Here is a 19430-nt window from a genome sequence, read left to right as displayed (position 1 = left end):
GAACTTCTAGCAGGAAGGTCACTTTGAGCGAATTCATTGTTCTTGATCTGTAGAATCATTTTATAGTGTTTAAGTGGCTATATATCATACAAAAAGTTTGCAAATACTTTCAAATTGTGTCAGCTGTAAATTCTCCATTTTTAAAAAGACACTAATCAAATGTTGCTTTTAATAACAAATTATAACATATAAGGGAGAGTGTTCGGTTATCGGCACCCTTTTGTTTTAAGCTCATAACTTCTGACTTAGTGCACATTATGCGGACAGCTACACATCAATAGAAAGCTAAAGTCCCTAACTAAGTACGAATTAAGAAACTATCATTTATCAATTTAGTAGTGGTAAATTTTTTCCATTTCAAAAAAGCTGTTCGGTTAGCGGCACCCCGAAAAATTTCGCTTAAAATGGAAAAATATGAGCAGAAACTGCAATTATTCAAAGAAAAAAAGAAATTTATTCTTTCCGGAGGCGTTTTGGACAAAAGTCTTCATTATCTGATGGTGACTTCGCCTAGGGTCTCTTGGCCGATGATTTTGATGGTGGCGCCTTTGGTGTTGATTTGGCCGGTCTTCCACGTTTTTTTGATAGCATCCGCTATTAAATTACGAAAAAGATCGATTTCACCTCATAAATATTCAATCCACTCACCTTTCCGATTAATGTTCTTCAATTTATGATACTATAAAATAAGTCAGAAAAAACTTTTGTGTTGATTTTCACGCAATTAAAATTTGTTTTGGACGCAGCAAAAAGTACAAGCGTCTATTTGCTTCGGTATTCTGCACAAAATGAACGTGCTGCTATTACACACACACATGATATTTGTCGGAATGAGGCTATCTGCTTTCCGTCAAAAGTTCTGGTGTGATGTCGGCAACCGAACACCTTCCCCTACCCCTAAATAAATCCATATATCATTTATTTTTCATTTTATTTTTCAATTTTTGAAAAGGTGTTTAATTTTTTTCCAGTGCTTTTCTTACAGTGCCCTTTTGATTCTCGTTAACTTTTTCTTGGACACCTTTATGTACAATTGAAATCGTATTACAAAGATGTAACGAGAAATGATACAATGCTACGATAACCTGAGTTTTACGTAAGCATTATGAAAAGGCCTAGAAGCCATTGACTTGTCTTTGTTTACTTTCTCTTTAGTTTATTTTATAATTGTTTATTACATATCCAGTACTGTTAGCAAAACCGAAATATTGGCTGTCATTCTAAACGAATATTTTGTAAGTAAACGTGAACATCAAGCAGTTATTAACAAAAAGAGAATGTAAACAAAGAGAAACTATCATTGGTTTAAATAATTATGCGACCTTATGAAATATTCATTTTAAATCATAAGTCTGAATATTTCGAGAACGATTATTTGTAGAATAATGGCCAGAATTTACTTTTGGTCTAGTTTTTGTCAAAAGTTTGTGGTTTTTCAAATGCTTATGATTTGTTTTAGTTGTGATTTTCTCATTTCCAGAAGGCAGTAAACAAATTAATGTAAAATCGGTACCAAAATGTGAATGGGACCTATCGTACGATAGGGGCTTACAAAATGTATTGCTCATCACTCGGTTGTATAGTTTCCAAGTACACAATAATCGATAAGAGCTTGTAGATCAAAACTAAAACTAGGAAATCATGCATAATATAGTTGAATTCAATGTTTGAGTAATACCCATATTTTTTGTAATTTTCGTATTATATGCTCTTTTTACATGTTGGAATGAAATGTTGATTTTTATAACAGCTTTCAAATAAAAGTATAGCAAAACAAATTAGAGATGCTTTTTTGTGACTTTCGCTTTTTTCTGTTTATTTTATAGTTCTTGAAAACGCATTCCATACATTTTTTACAGTGTATATGTTTTTAGAGTGCCCGATAGATTTCTTCCAACGTTTTTTTGGACGTTATTTATGTACTGGTAACAGTTTTCGAGTTACAACGATTTGATGAAAGTACATGCAAACTTTCTCTTTTTAACATCAGCTCAAAGTCAAACCGGTTTCTCTATCCATACAAAATCAATGGTTTTCTACAGTGAATACGTGTAAAAAGTTTCTTTTTTAAAATCTGAACATATAATTCCTGATTTTATCATCTATTTTCTCCTTTCAATTTCTGAATTTCTCAACTGTTTTGCAGTAATTTGCTTATTCGTAACAAATACGTGTCAAAATTTTTATATATCATTTCACCATACAAATAACATTTATGAACCATAAAAATTATACTATATGCAGAATAATCCCGGTTGTTTCAAACAGCAAAACGATTAGTCAAACCAAAAAAAGTAGTTGTTTTAAACCGAGATTCAAATAAAATATGCTTTTTAAAACTGGAATATGGTTGTTCCAAACATATATCGGTTGTTTGAAAAAAAAAAAACTGTTTGAATCAAACCAGAATTGTAATTGTAATTACTTTAACAACAAAATTTGTTAGAATTACCTGGAGTTTATTCATTTTTGTCATATTCTTATCTGTATGTACATTAGCAATGCGTTGAAATATACAACACAATGCCAATATTGTTGTTTAGTCTTAAGAATATATAATTGAAGAACAATGTATGCGACAAATGGAGAGTACTACTATTACAGTGACGTCAAAAATCGAATCGGTGAAACCAATGTTCACCTCATCTTCTTACCAGCCTGTTTTCTGAACAATGTTAGCATATTTTTCTCTAACAAAGGTGTTTTATAGTTGAAATCATTCCAGCTGAGATTTATAGAAACTATGCCATAGGAATGCGATTGAAAATTGAATCACGCCCCGACCACGCAAAGACAAACCATATACTAAAAATTCTGTTCCATTGGGTTGCTTGCTTAGTTGTTTTTCATCACATCCAGAACTATTCAATTGACAATAGAATGAATTCGAACACACCATTTGCAGGACGAATTCTGCGGATTGATAAAAGTTATATCATGAATAAAAAATGGTCACTTTTTGTCCCTCATGGAAAATACGGTTTATAAATATAATAATAGTGTATTTAAGTTTTCTTCAATACATTACCATTATGCAACTATCGCACACACCTACCGAGGCTCGGAGAACCGAATATTGTACGTCCTTCTACTTATTTTGTCGCGAGCGAAAAACATATGTGCCTGTATGTGAACAAAGCGCTTACATATTTTTCCATCGGTTTGCAAAAGACTTTCAATCGAATGAATCACAACTAACGTGTAAAATTTGCCTCGCCAATATTTCCGTAACATTTATGATTGAACACAGTTCAGTAGAACACTGAAAGACTTCTTTCTCAGTTACATTTTTATAAAAAATGGTGAAATTTTAAGAATAATAGCTTTATACTCATATGCACGTAGTTCTCCGCAAGCGTGTACGGTTTCAGCGAAAAGAAATCGATCTAATCATTAGACCGGTAACACCAACACCGTTGCATTTCTGTTCCACCCCATCAAGAGCGTGTGCAAGAAAAACACACGTCCGATCTAAAGTGCATCGAAAATACGCAGTACTTGAAAGCGTTTACCTCACTCGAACTCTATGATGAATGAGCTGCAAGTGCGATAAGAGAAATTGGAAGGTAAATTAATTATCGCTACACCCGCGCCCCATCACCCCACACTGCCATGACAGAGGAAACCAGGCTGCAACTAATGTAGTGGCTTGAGGGTGGTTGATTTTGGTGGTGTGAAGCTGCACTTTGGCGGAAATACTTTTGCCGACTTTTCGAGCTCAGGGATGTTCGAATTTTTCTTTAAATACATGCAAAAAAGAATCAAATTTAGATAGTGAAAAACTGCAGAAACAGCAGAAAAAAAAACTTAACATCCCCATAAGTAAGAAATTGCTGGTTGGCGGATTACCCCTCGTCAGTAAACCGAGGCAGAGGCGTTGAATCAAACACGACTAACACTGCAGAAAAAAAGTGTAATGATGATAGCGTGGTTGAATGCGATAAGTGCCACATGGCGTAGTGGAACAGAACGGAACCAAGAAGTGGAGGAAAACTGCATGCAGGCAGAGGGCGCAATATAGTTTCAACACAGCAGTAGCGGCAGTCTGGTACGGCTGCAATTTCCACTTGTGTACTTCTAGGTGCCAAAAGGCGTGTCAGCCGATGTTCGCCACCACACACTATCAACCGTACTGCCCTCGTCCCACGAGACCGACTACGTTTATGATGAACCGCCGCCACCAACGCCACGGCGAAGGATTACGAACGGGTTGCACGTCGGCATTTTACACGTGTGCTTACCGTGCTTGCATAGAGCGATGGGATGAGCCAAGGAAAAAAAAAACTTTTTATTTTTGGTAAGGCTGGAAAAAGGTTAGGACTAGTAACATGCAGGGAAAAGTGCATATGTCTACTTTAACTGGCAGCACTGAGGATAAAGCTGTAAAGAGAAACTGTTTCACCTATTTGAAAACGGTTCTGAAACAACAGTTATCAACTTTTGATACCAACACAATCACAGCTCTCGTTTTCAGTTCGATAGATATCTGGAAACGACGATTGAAAGAGCTCTAACATTTTAAACATGCCTCGTTTGACAGCTGCATATTCTCACATAAACCCTTGATACAAAATTGATTGTCGCTTTTGAACACTATGTAATTGTGTAAAAATATGAATTATAATGAAATTAGGTTATCATAATGATATATGGTTGTATTTGTTGACAGCTGCTTGAAGTGTGATTAGTTTGTCTACTACGCAAAACAAACATTGGTGAGTGGAGGTGAAAGGAACTTGAATCAACGTTACATTCTGTTGGTATCTCGGAGAAACGGAATTATTTTTGAGAAAAAGGATCTCGTATTACTAGGTATCTCATTAGTAGAGTCGTCATGTTATTTTGCGGATCACTCGACTTTCAATCAACGAATTCTGATGAAATCGAATAGAATGTCTTCGCTTCGGCCCTAAGATACAAAACCGCAGAAAAAATAGTTCGACATTTGTGCGATACTACTGTTATAACAACGCAAAAACTCGAAGAGAATGCACCCATTTTCATATTACCCTTTGAGCTCATGGATCGAGCGAAGATAGCATATCTCACTTTAACATATGGTTTGAGTACCTATGTGAGATGACTACTGTCACAATACATCAAAATAATTTCCAATTCCTCGAAACAATTAGATTTAGCGTGTTATTTATAACACATTTCATCCAGCTGCTTGGTATCGTCTCATCACCAATCTCATTGCTCTAAGCAGGAGTGGCAAGTTCTGCTAAGAGCAATTGTAACTCGGAAATTGTACAAAAATGGCGTTCAGGAAGAAGTTGTAGGGTATCAATGCTGTTTTTAAGAATTATTCATGTACATGTAATAATTGTAGATATAGCAAGCAAATAAACAATTCATGGAAATATAAAAAATGGTGTTATATTTAAATATCCAAGTATCTCAAGAACAGCTACTTTTCGAAGAAAGGATATCATGAACAAATTTATTGCCTTTAACCTGTAGAATAATGTTCTACGGTTTAAATGATTATCTTTCAACGAGAACTTGAAATTTCGAATATATCTGTAAATTGTTTTAGCTGTAACTTCTTCATTTTTCAAAAGGCACGGATGAGATAGCCATCAATCTGTAGGTTTTAATAAGAGCTTTAAAATAAAAACTATCAAAAAAAATCGAAACCCTGATTTTTTTAAATTTCATTTTTTTGTTCATTTTGAAATTATTGAGAAAAAAATCAAATTGTTTTTTTCAGTGTATATTTTTTCAAGAGTGTCCAATCATCTTCCTACAACTTCTTCCTGAACGCCATTTTTGTACAATTAACGGTTTCCGAGTTACAACGATTGGAAAAAGGCAATTTTTGTGAAATGCAAAAATACATACGCCCTTTTTAAAAATCAGTCGTTAGTCGGATCGACCACTCAATCGGTTCAAAACTTATGGTTTGCCATACTGAAGCCATGTGCAAAGTTTCATTCAAATCGGAGAAGGACGATTCTAGTTTTGTCACTTTTACGTCTACTCATTCCTGGAATTGCTCAGTTATCGAACGTAGGGAAAATATGAAACCATATGTTGATGGCATATAAACATCTCCATTTCGGTTATATCCGAAATTACATCGATTTTTTTATGAGAATAGCATAATTCCACCAGCATCAAAGTTATTTGCAAGGAAGAACTAAACTCCGTAATATTTTTTCGAGCAGCTCAAGCTCTGGCAGGATGTTCAAAAGTACTCCGTTATTTCGCTTAGTTTGCAAGAAAATTCTTACAAATCGATTCATATAATATTTCAACGCCTTTTGTTTTCAATTTTTTCCGCTTTTAGTAAATTGTCGATTATACCGACATTTCATAACTTACGAACTGCTTCGATTTCCCCATGTAGTTAGCAGCGACTGCTTGCGTTTATTTAGATCTTTGTTAATGATATAAAGAATTAAGAAAGAACATAAAGGAATAAGAAATAATGCTTTATATTTCGTTTTCGTTTTTGTATAACAGTTCACCTTTAAAACAAATTTTGATCCTTTTTGGGAAACACTTGTACTTGTATCAAAGTGCAATGTCTTTACTGACCTCCCGAAAGCAATTGCCACCAAGTGACAGGCATCCCTCATGCCGAAAACCACTCGCAGAGCGATTGAGCTCGACTAATAGCTTATTTCTTCCTTTAAGCATGAATTCTTTTTATCATAGAAAAAGAAATGATAAAAACGTACATTGATTAGTATTCCAGAAACTATTTGAATTTGAGTATCGAGAAATTCTGATCGACTTTCTGCCTCTGGATTTCACGGATTATGGTATATGGCAGAGGTGGAAATAAGCCCATTTTGCGCATGAAAATGTGAATCAAAATTTCCGATTGTGAATCAAAAAACCGAACACCGTGCTTTAAAAATTTGGGTAACAAAACTAAAATAGCAATTATGTTTTAAATTGTGGGAAATGAAATTGAACACCTTTTTAAATTCCAAGTAAAACCAAAATTTATCGTATCAAAAATCAGTCATTTCAAAATTCATTATAATATCTACAATAAATATGTGATATGAAAAGATAATACTGACTATTTTTATTTACTGTGAATCAAAAAATTTGCTTATTTCCACCCCTGGTATATGGACAGTATCATTTTGATAAATTTTCCCGACCTTTAACGTCTACTTAACGGGTCGAACTTAACATGTTTCATCAACGTCTACTTAACCTTTTAACACTCTCGAAGAATAAAAACTTCACGTGACGTGAATCCAAGCATGCCGTATTCTCTTAGGCGATGATATATCATTAAGGGCTGAGGCCAGTGTGTTTTAAGGTGATTTAGAGGGCTATTTTCACGCTTCAAATCTGATTCTCTCAGAAACGGTGACGAATATCCAAAAACCCAACTCAACTCTCTTAATCTCTTAGAAAATTAGTTTAGATTATTCTGTGAAAATTTCAGAATGATTCATTAGTTTTAGCGGTCGGGAAAGTCTTTTTCTGAAGGAAGAATTGCTTAGCTGAAAACGCCGTCTTTCAACTTGTTCATTGAATATCTCGCCTTCAAAAGCATGGATCAAAAATCTATCTTGACAATGTCTAGATAATTTAGTTTAGATGCGATTAGTGCAATAAAACATATATGTTGTCGCGATAAAAATTAGGTGAATATTATTTTTGTAAAGGTAAGTCCATTTCTATGGCGGCACCATTTTTTTCTGCTCTTGTATCCTGGAAGCGTAACGAAACATGAGAGAGAAATAAAATCGGCTCAGCAAGGCTGCCAAACAAGCGGTAGCTTTATTGGATTTTATGTGATGTAGTCAAACTTGTAATCGAAAATATCAAAACTTTCTTGGCCACATCGAGAGTTATTTTGCACATTTGCGAGAGAGCATTGAGGGAAACGTAATACGCAGAGCGAGCCACGTGGTAATACGCGACCTACTGGCCTTTGACTACATCACATAAAATCCAAGAAAGCTACCGCTTGTTTGGCAGCCTTGCTGAGCCGATTTTATTTCTCTCTCATGTTTCGTTACGTTACCAGGGAACTATAATGGCGCCGACATAGAAATCGACTTACCTCCACAAAAATAACTTAAACTTCATTTTCATCGCGACAACATATATGTTTTATGCACTAATCGGTTCTAAATTAAATTATCTAGTTATTGTCAGGATAGATTTTTGATCCATGCTTTTAAAGGCGAGATATTCAATGAACAAGTAGTAAATTGCCGTTTTTAGCTATGCAATTCTTCCTTCAGAAAAAAGACTTTCCCGACCGCTAAAGTCAAACAATCATTCTGATTTTTTCACAGAATAATCTAAACTAATTTTCTAAGGGATTGTCAGTTGGGTTTTATGATATTCGTCACCGTTTCTAAGAAAATCAGATTTGAAGCGTGAAAATAGCCATTTAAAACGCCCTAAAACACACTGGCCTAAGCCCTCAATCTATTAACCTATAAAATTAAATTTGCATCAGTTTGAATTTAAAATTTAGATAAATCAGCTGTGAAGTCAAAGAAAAGATTCATTTTTACATGTTTTCGAATGTAAATGTATTTGAGTTGTAACGCTCTTTTATGTGTATCTACCGAGACGCAAAGTTACACGTTTTCTTCTAAGAGTGTAATTTTCCCATTGAGACGAACTATGTCAGATACATCTTTTTTAATAAATAAACAAGGCTTCCCTCGGTGTATTAGAACTTAATCAGTGTACCTTATAAATTAAATTATTAAATAAAAAAATAAACAAATGAAACCTCACTGGGAATAGTTGTTCAAATAGCTCCTTATTCACTGTGATTCAGTGTGAAGGGCGTAGGTCCTACAGGCCAGTTTTGGAATGTACGACTCCAGACCTGGAGGGATGCTTGGTATCAATAGGATTGTAGCACTACACATCCAGTGGTTCTGTACGTTAGGAATGCGCTACAAAGAACGTTGAAACAGAAGAGTAAATTTCCACAAAGGGAAAGTAGTATCAAGACTTTGCTAGTCATTAAAATGTTATACTTTTGCTTGAAAAAAGAAAAAAAAACCATTGTATTTTGAGCAAAGTGTCATAATTGTATGCGCATTATGTAAAAACAACATTATGACAAAACAACTATCTCATTAGGGGTCTAAAAACAGATCTAGGAGATTAATGTACATTTAGCTTCTACCAGAGAGTTTCTAGATTGCAAGTCCAACATTTGCCGAGCTAAGAAATAAAATCAAACGTCACTCTACCTATTTCACCTTAGGCAAAAGAAACTACCAGTTTTAGTCCAAGAGCATTAAATCGGCCATCGGGTTGTGATTGCTGAAGCGTGTCAACATGTTGAGTTCAGAAGTGCGAACGGCTATTTTTGTGAGTCTACGCACCACATCCGCCTCACACTGCCGAGGCTAGTTGCTTTTATTACCAACAACATTTTTCACATACTTTTTTCTCTGTCTAATTAATAATTAAAGAAAGGTAAACCCATAAAACTACAATCTCATAAATATGAATTATGGAATTCTTTGCTCCACTAATCATTAAAACGCACACCACTTGTCCCGACCAGTTCCTACTCTGATGTGGGCACCATACACGGAACGATTCGTTTGTGGTTTGACCCTTGTCCTTGTCACCCTTCCAGTAACCGCGATCCGCTATCCACTGACCACTTGGATCACAATCCTAATCGATGTGTCCGCGTGGCAATCGCTGGCTTCCCAGGTGACGTGACTATTTCACAAGGTGTTTCCAGTCGCACCTTTCCAAAGTATGAGAAAATCATAATACTGTCAGGAACGAAAACTTGCAAGTTGATTATTCGTCCCAGAGCCCATTAGGAGCAGAAGGGAAACTCGATGAAAGGCGCAAAATTTATCGCAGCTAATTTTTACGACATCAACCTCGCGGTCCAAGTGCTTATTTCGGGTTTTGGCTTGTGCTGGGCAAAAGTAGGCAGGATTCGGTACCTAGCAGTTCATTCCATGATACCGTTTGCGGTAAGTGTCGAAAGTTTTAGGCAATCAAACGACCAACCAGTGGCGTGTGTTCGTGCGGCTATTCATTAGAATTTACGGCTAGGCGTTATTTTGACTATCAAAAAGTATATAGCGAGGCGTTGATGAAGGCCAATCTGAATCGGCTGCTGGTTAAGTGTGAAATACACATTTAGTTCTTATGGTAGACAATTTGTCACTGATGTTTACGTGAACGAGGTGAGCCGCTTGCAATATTTAAAATAAAAATGGACATTTCGCCAGTACTGGTTTAATTCAAATATTGAACAGCATAAGCCAAATGGCGTTATTTTCACCCACTGTCCATTGCGTGACATGTTTCCACTAAATGCTCTTTTCGCGCCTACGATACCGTTAATAAATATTTCTTGAAGGAATGATGCCTTCTGTGCGATAAGAGTTTCACGCGACTACAAAATGGCTTCCAATCGCGGCCTAACTAACCGCAATCATTCACCCAGAAATTATTAAGGACTTATACAGGTGGCTGGCTAATGAAAATTTGACACGGTTTCGGACCGCGGGGAGCTCATTCATCTTGAGTTTGAGGCTTAAGGGAAAGACACGCGAATCATTCCTTAAACTTAACAAAATAATTTTCAACATGAACCAAATCAATCAAAATCACAGACGGCCTACCAGGGCGCGGGACAACAAAGAAATCGTTCAAGCGTAGTAACTTGGCCACCTTTCGCCTCACGGCCTGCTTAGCATTCATCGGAAGCCTCTGAATATGACCAGCTCTGCGCCATGGTTAGCCTAATCATGATCAAATAATAGCAATACTAATAACAACATCACACCGTATCCAGGCGGCGGTGCCATTAATGTCGACTGAGGGCAAGTTTGGCAAGTGTTTCGCCCAAGAGGATCTGCGCTGAATCCCGATCACTTGCTGGCTGCGCCGAACCGACAAAAGCCTGCTAAAACCTAGCGCGATATGCTCTGAATATTCATTCGGGTCGCGTTTTGGCCAGGTATCGAAAATAAACTCGTTCAACGACCGAACGAACAAGACGCTGGCGGCAAATTTGCCTCTGTTCTTCCAGCTCGATGACATCCCTACATAAATTCGAATCAGCTCCGCTGTCATTTACGGACGCGACGAAGTGTTAATTCTCTGGTGATGCATTGACTGCGATGTTCCCTACATGAAACGGAAAGTGGTGGATTTGATGGCGCTTTATTTTGGGAAAACTTTTGAATATTGCGATCCGACTATGTATGTGCACTACTGATATACATTGTTGTCAGATTCTTGCACACGATGTGTCATTCAATATTTCAGTATCGATGAAATAGGAGGACTGACTAATTTGCCCAAGTAAACGCTTCCCTGACTCCGTCTCGGGTGTCCAACCCGTTGAACCAGGATCAAAATAGACAAAAATTTTGCAGTGGGACGTGCTCGACATAATTCATACTGCTAAAATTAGGTTTATTATGGCCAATATCGAAAGCGTCTCGCTTGGAATATGGAATAAGTTTTCATCGGCTGCGACAAAGCTACTTGAATTAGCACTCCCTCGCAGCCAGGGTTGCTCGGGATATCCTTTCAGTTTGTCTTTCTCCGAGTAACGTCGAACGCATCCAGTCCTCTTTGATGTCAGTCAGTGGCCCGTAGAGCTCGGTTAGATTGGCTTCCCACATCGTATAAGCATATAGTTTCCGCTACGCAGCATGCCGTACAGTTCCGATGAATACCTTTTCATGGTTTGTCCCCCGAGAGAAAATGGGACAAATATGGCAGAGAAGGAGACTTATAACGAAGCGCTTGTGCGCTTCGTGTTCCCATCTCGAAGTCGAACTCGGGTCAACCTATTTCCGTATCAAATTAAAAATGCTACCACCACATGGACTGGACCTTCTTGGCAGGTTGAGCTTCGCAGTGAAGCGAGGGTGGAAGATGGATTCACGCAGTGAATCTCAAGGGTGTCAACTATACGCTCCGATAAGTTTGTTCTAGATGGTGGCGTTCGCAATTGGAACACAATTTGCCAGCCAGCGAAACTGGTTCGATCAGAACAAGTTTCTTGGTTCATGTGAAATTTTGCCTCGGATCTGGATGTGTCACCACATGAAAGAAGCCACGTGTTTCATATGCGAGAACACGGTTGCTTGTTGCGATGGACTTTTCCCCCCAGTCGAAGGAAAACCATCATCTCGAGAGTAGCCCTGTTAAATTCGATGATAAGTTGTACAAATTGTGTCGTATACAGTAAATACTACACAGATGACTGCTTCTGATTAGTTCCATGCTTCATTGTGTGCTGTTCATTTGGGGACCTAAGCTGCGAAGGACGGCTGCTGGTATTTTCGGAAATGGAGCATGGCTACAAATCAGTCAAAATGGATCAAATTGCTGGCATCACTCAAGTTTTCGATAAGACAAGTTTGGTTCGAGTATTTGAAGAATTTAAGGATCAGATTGTGAAGTCTCTGTGTGAAACCCACACTTCTGTTCAAACAAAAACATGTTTAATTTCCCATAAGAAAGCAAACTTTCGGGACACTAAAAGCATAAAAGACTTCACCATCCCGGAGGCGCTATCTCAAATATTTGAATCTCTTTATTTTTCTCCGCAAAGAAAAAAAAATCCGAAGGGATAAACAAGCAACTCGGCAAAGGCAAAGCTGACTGATGAATGATCAAATAAAACATCTTTCTACAGACCTCCTCTACGCGGTACTCGACTATTATACCAAAACAAAAATAAAAACGAGAAAACACATCACTACTGGGCTGTTAGAAAACAGTAAATATCTCAAGCAGCAGCCAAAAGACACACTTTTATTCGTGTTTCCCATCACGACACATACACGACAACAACTTGCCACCTCCGCTGCGATTTGAGAGTAACTAGGACGAGGGTGGCGTATCGCCACTCGGTGATGACACCTCTGCTTCAGCAATCTGCATCAGTGGTGACGGAAATGACATTGACTCAGTGGTCTACTCGAAAGGGGCTGCATGCGAACAAAAAAAGGGCAAACAACAATCTGACGAGGATACGATCTGTAAATACTTGATTAGGAAACTCTGCGGCATAACCGCAATTTCGAACGTGTAATTTTTGTCGTAAAATTCGAATATTTATAATGCGTCGAATAAACCTTTCTTGGCCGCTTTCTAGTTGTGGTATATTAAATACTGGAGATATTTTTTACATGCGATAAAAATTCGAAACCTTTAAGACTCGAAAATGATTCACTCGTTGAAAATGTATTGAAAACAGGCAAAAAGATATACTCTCGGTCATGATTTGATCCTACATTCTCTCAATCGCAAGTAGGATGTACCGGGTGCTCCATCTTTTATGTCGATATGTAAACATGGAATAGCTTTGAGAAAAAACAACCGATTTCTATAAGTAATGTATTTTTATTCAGTGTAGTTTCTTACAATTTTTTGAACTAGATTTTGAAAACAATATCAATAAAGTGGCCACTTTTATTAGCAATTACAAAATAACTCCTTTTTTTCAGCGTTCTCCATTACCTTTTCGAGCATCTCAAGGAACTCGTCAATAGTTTGAGGCTGGCTGGCGTAAACCTTGCTTTTCCGATAACTCAACAAAAAGAAGTCCGAGGGATTATTGTCAGAAGGTGCCTTTTTGCAACGATTTCAGCGCATTTCGATTGTTTCGGTGTGAAGCGATCCATGATAAAAATTGTACTGAATTGACGTTTCCAAAACATATCTGATGCAATCGCTCGGTTGGTATATGGTTATTCCGCGTTTACGAGGTCTGTTCAAAAAGTTCCCGGAATTTTTTAATTGCGCGCGTCTGGAGAGTCCGGTGGTCAAAAATTTTTTTTTATTGTGTTGGTACATATGTCCCTAATGTATGGTGAAATTTTCTGTATTCATTGTTTACATTCTGTCTTGTAGCGGCTGGTGTAGACGTGGTTTTTGAGCTCTGCGATTTTTGTTAGTTTAAACAATGGAAGAATTGAAGAGTCAAAGAATTTGTATTAAATTTTGCGTGAAAAATGAAATAAAGTGTAACCAAGTGTGCGAAATGTTATAGAGAGCCTACGGTGAGTCTGCTATGAAAAAAACAAGTGTTTACGAGTGGTATAAGCGTTTCCAAGATGGCCGCGAAGACGTTGAAGACGACGAACGCTCCGGTCGATCCAGCACGTCAATAATCGATGAAAATGTGGGAAAAGTGGAAAAAATGATTATGGATGATCGCCGAATCACTATTAGAGAAGTTGCTGATGAAGTTGGCATATCAGTTGGCTCATGCCATCATATTTTTTCAAATGTTTTGGGCATGAAACGAGTGGCAGCAAAATTCATTCCAAAACTGCTGAATTTGGATCAAAAAAACATACGCTTTTTTGGCTAAAAACAAGACTTTAATCAATCCCCAACCTCCTTATTCACCAGATATCGCTCCGTGTGATTTTTTTCTGTTCCCAAAGTTGAAGAGATCCATGAAAGGACAGCGTTTTTCATCGATTGAAGAGATAAAGGCAGAATCGCTGAAAGTGCTACAGAGCATTACAAAAAGTGACTATCAGGGGTGTTTCGAAGACTGGAAAAAACGCTGGCATAAGTGTATTATATCTAGGGGGGATTACTTTGAAGGGGACCATATAGATGTAGACGAATAAATAAATATTTTTTTAGAAAAATGAGAATTCCGGGTACTTTTTGAACAGACCTCGTACATACCGACATAAAATATGGAGCACCCTGTAAACACCTGCCTCGACTCAGACATCGTTGAACAATATAGCTTGTAAAATAACTCTCACTCAGCATTGGTGGCTATGCGGAGAGCGAAAATTGTGCGTTAGGATTTATAGCGGAGATTGGCGGTCGATAAAACTCACCAGTAGAATTTTGCACTTGTTATGGAAACTACGAACCTGTTGAGGTTTGTGATGAAGATGGGTTTGGAACCGTTCATGTCTTAATAACTCCACAGAAATAACTGTTTCTTGGAAAAGCGTTCTTTTTTTATCTAGATTCTGATAAAAACAATGAAAGCGATTGAATGCATTTTGTTGTTGAAGAAAACGTACCTAATCCACCTAGCAGTGGGATGATACTTTTTTTTATTATTCCACATTTAAATAGTCTTTTATTTGATAATACACTGTCGATCGTTTTCAATTGAAAATCGTTCTGAAGTAGTTTATTTTGTAATTCATACATTTGTCATATGTTTCAAAGAAGCTTTTTGGGGAAACATTTTTTATACCTACAAAGACGTTTTGTGAACACTGTTAGCAAAATTAAAGTAATATTTGTTTTTACACGGAGAATTCATTCCGTGATAATCAAAATCAAAATGAATCCATGTTATTTAAAGAATAGAAATTTATATTTACTATAATAGTGTTTCCAGCAAATTTTAATAAGTCGTTAAGGACGTTTCCAGATTGCTCCTTTATTTCGCTAGTTTGTTCAAATACTTCTTAGTTTGACAACTAAGATTATATCGAAAAACGTGATTAATCCACCTAGGAATGAAATGCAGTGAGATGATACCTTTTTTTTAGCAATCCGCATGTGTTTTTTGCATTCTTCGGTGTTTTAGTTCTCATGACATTATTTTAATTATCGTCGTTTTAAACGGTAAATTGAGATTTTAATCACTCTTTACCCTGTAATGCCGAAACTGAAAATCGTATCGAATTTCAATCTTAACGTGTGACAATCGATTGAACATTTCATGAGATGTCGAGATAAGTTCCACATTAGAGTTTTTCGTCATTATTTATGGTACTTCCAGAGCCGGTATTCAGGAACTAGTATAACCCAAAAGAATTTGTATGACCATAAATTAATACGCCAAAAAATTTACATCTTCTATATCGTTATGAATTTTAAAAACTCATCATTCTGTAATTCCAGAATCGGATAAAGCTCACCAATTTTGTATGGAACCATAAGTCCTTTAATTTGAATTTTTGTTTCTGAAATTCGATTTGGCCTTTTTGAAAAAAAGGTTGAGCTTTGAGAAACGATTCGATACTGGAAGCAGAATTCTAAAATCGGTGTAGCCAAAATCAGTTAAATTCATCTGAGAAGTGTATCGTCATCTTTGAAAAATTGTAGTGCGAATTAAATTTTTGGGTACCTTCCGAATCGAAAACTGAATACCGCTTAAATTGAAATAAATTTATTTTGTAATCGACTATTCAAATCTGCCAACCCGATAAACCTGATAAATTTATGTGAAATGGGCTTTTCTTCTACTAATCACCCTGTATCTCCTAAGCCGAAAATCGGATCTGACTAAAAAGTAAGATGTTTTATAGGATAATAGGATATGATTTTAAAACCTCTCATTTGAATCATAGATGTCAGAAGTCGGATCCGGATGAAATTCGGGAAGCTTGTTTGGGAGTATACTACTTTTCATATGAATCAAAGTTTGTAGAAAACGGTTTAGCCATCTTCGAGAAAATTGAGTGAAATTATTTGTCTCACACGCATTTGCTGATCTCGACGAACTGAGTCGAAGCATTTATTACTGTAACTCCAGCATTTATTACTGTAAGTAGTTTAAATCAAAATAATTATGGAATCAGTTTCAACTTGAAAATGCTGTCATCATCTGGTTTACATGTCATACTCGAACGATGCTAAAATCGGTCCGAGGCAAAATGCCATGAAAAAAGATGCTGTACACAGTCTTTTTGGTACTTAGAAACAATTGTATGTAACAGTATAAAAAATCGAGTTTGATTTGGTTCCGAAACAGCGCTTTATCAACAAACGTATAAAACTCTTACTACTGAAATAAGGCGAAAAGTCGTTCACACAAAAATATCGATATCTTCGTTAGAAATGGACGGATTTTGACAATCTTAGGCTTGTTGGATAGCTATTACCGTGCGGAATCTAAGCAGCAAAACATATTTTGTTTTCAAGGTCAGTTGTGACAGATATGTTCAAAAAACATTTGACATAAAACTTTGTATAACTCAAAAATTAAACATCCGATCTCAAAACCATTCAATATTCAGGGTGACGGTAAGAGCTTTCATTTGCGACTAGTTTGATCAAAATCGGTCCAGCCATCTCTGAGATCTCGATTTTTTTGTTGACAACACACATACACATGGACATTTGCTCAGTTCGTCGAGCTGAATCGATTTGTATATGACACTCGGCCCTCCGGGCTTTGGAAGTTTGAGCGAATTCTATACCTATTTTTATATTTATAAAAATCTTTAAATTGTCACAGCAATGTGCCACTAAAGTCTTATCTGGTATCTGAATCAGATATTTTTGGAATTCTCATAAGAAGTAAATAATGATAAGATACAAAAGTCATTTCTTGGTAAAGTCAGTACCGCCTGCATCTTTGAACATGAGATGTCTTAATATACCTAATAAATTAAGAGATTGAATAAGAAAATCGCGATAACATCAGTAGTTTGGAGTTTGCAGTATTTTAACTGAGTGTAGAACACAAAAAGGTCGGAATTTCTGTACAAAACCCAAATAAGGATTAGCTGGAGATTTGTTTCAAAAGGAATGGAGAACCATAGAGCGGTCGGACAATGTTCGCTTTGTTCACTCTGCACAATCCAAACGTTCACGTGCACTCGAGCATTTACCAAAATATCTTGCCAACGCAATGAATTGGAACAAAGAAGATAATGGTTCAATTGCCAGAGAGATGAAATGGCCTTGAGACCAGATCATTTTTGTTCTAGTAGCAGAACGATGCATTTATTACAAACTGTTTGATATCCCTCTGTCTTATATATTAAGGGTTTTTAAACATGCACGCATCTCAAATATTCTGTAAAAATCAACGTCTGAATAGATCTACTGCTTAGTTCAATATTACCTAAAAAGTGTTTATTTGATGTAAAAAATGTACTATTTTACTACAAAACAGTGATGTAGCTGAGGACTATTGGAGGGATAACACTAATAAATTTCAATAACTCAAAAAAAGATAATAATAAAAATAGAAAACCATCCTCCGAACCGCACTCTGACTACGCCACCGCCGCAGCAGCATCTGAAGCAAGATGAATCATTCCCGTTTTCAAAGTCGAGTGCTCCCCAACAATAGGCTCAATGTCCAAATAATATTCCTAATTTTCTAACATATCTCATTGTCTGCGATGCCATCAGGCGGCCTCGGCTTAACCTTTTTTTTACCTAAATCTCTCAATCCTCCATTCTTCGGAACCTTTTCATGTCTAGAAAATTGGTAGGACCGGTTGTGTGGCGGGTTAGAAGAAAATAAAAATAAAGTGGAATCGACCAGCACTCAAAATTAGACAATCGAAACCGTGCAGTAGAGCAAAAAGGCAAGAAGCAATTGAACAGGGGAGATAAAAAGATATCCTTGCATTGCCAGCTACTGCTGCTGCCGCAAAAGGCTGCTTCTTACGAGGCGGCTGAAGGTGCGCTATCGAGGGCGCGCTCTAGGCCTCGGAGTAGTTCAGATGTCCCTTTTTCCCTTCATTCATCCGTACCCAAGGAGATCATTATCCGACAAATTTTCAGGGCTTGAGAAACGTTTAAGCGATACCCACAAATGTCACTCGTCCTGGGTTTCCTTTTCTTCTATCAATTCTCATCGTCGTTGTCGTCGTCGTCGTCATTGTCACTGAAGCGTTAACATTTGTGGGTTCGTGTCGGCCGGGTGCCTGCTTTACAACCAGTTAATGGGTAATAGCAGGGAGTAATTTGGGAACCAACGATTATCTCGATTCCACTAGCAGCAGCGGATCGGTGTCATCGTTTTGTTCGTTGTATTTATTGATAAATAGAATTATGTTCATTTTGTCGGCTGCACGATGCGCAACTGGTGTTGAGCTAGAACAAAGTCATTCTTTGAACTTGGTTTGTGAAACAAATTTGAATCGTACCAATTCGAGAACAGCTGTTGAACGGCATTCCTTCAACATCATGCGGAGCCACCTTGCATACGTACACAGATTAAACATCATCAGTCAAACGTCGTCCCACGAAACCGAAACCGGATTTCGACTGAATTTTGTGCATATTTGACCGCTCAAGTAATCCATCATCAAGACAAACAGAGCTGCCTCATCAACAGCTATCGATCTTCAACTGCCCGAGCGATCGAAAACAGTAGCTCACTGCTACTAAAAAAAAAGTGTTTCGCATGTTTGGAATGCCGACAAACAAAAGTTAAAAACGAGACGAGAAACAGTTCTTATCAACATTCATTATACTGACCGCTCGTTTTAATTACGCTTGCGGCAAATTTTTCTTTGGTGATCGAGTCTCGCACTCGATCAGTGAGGCCATATTAATGTACCATCGAAGATTTGCCCTTCCATCCTGTCCCGTCTCAAAACGACCTTTCAACGCGCTTCGGTCGATCTTTTTGTTGCTTGTTTACTGTAAACACAATTAAGCGCAAATCAAGTGGGTCTGTCGGTAGCTTTTGTCACCACATTAAATCAAATAGATTTGTTTGTACGCGAGTTTCTATCAGTTTCATTCCG

At 37.2% G+C, this 19430-nt stretch overlaps 1 protein-coding gene across 4 annotated transcripts in view; it reads right to left on the bottom strand.

Annotated features, from left to right (window-relative positions):
• LOC131439017 (optomotor-blind protein) overlaps window positions 1-19430 on the bottom strand; it is a 277035-nt gene that overhangs the window by 150703 nt on the left and 106902 nt on the right. The window lies entirely within an intron of this gene.

Source organism: Malaya genurostris, chromosome 3 (genome assembly GCF_030247185.1).
Source record: "Malaya genurostris strain Urasoe2022 chromosome 3, Malgen_1.1, whole genome shotgun sequence".
Classification (NCBI taxonomy): domain Eukaryota; kingdom Metazoa; phylum Arthropoda; class Insecta; order Diptera; family Culicidae; genus Malaya; species Malaya genurostris.
This window is presented reverse-complemented; position numbering and strand designations above follow the sequence as displayed.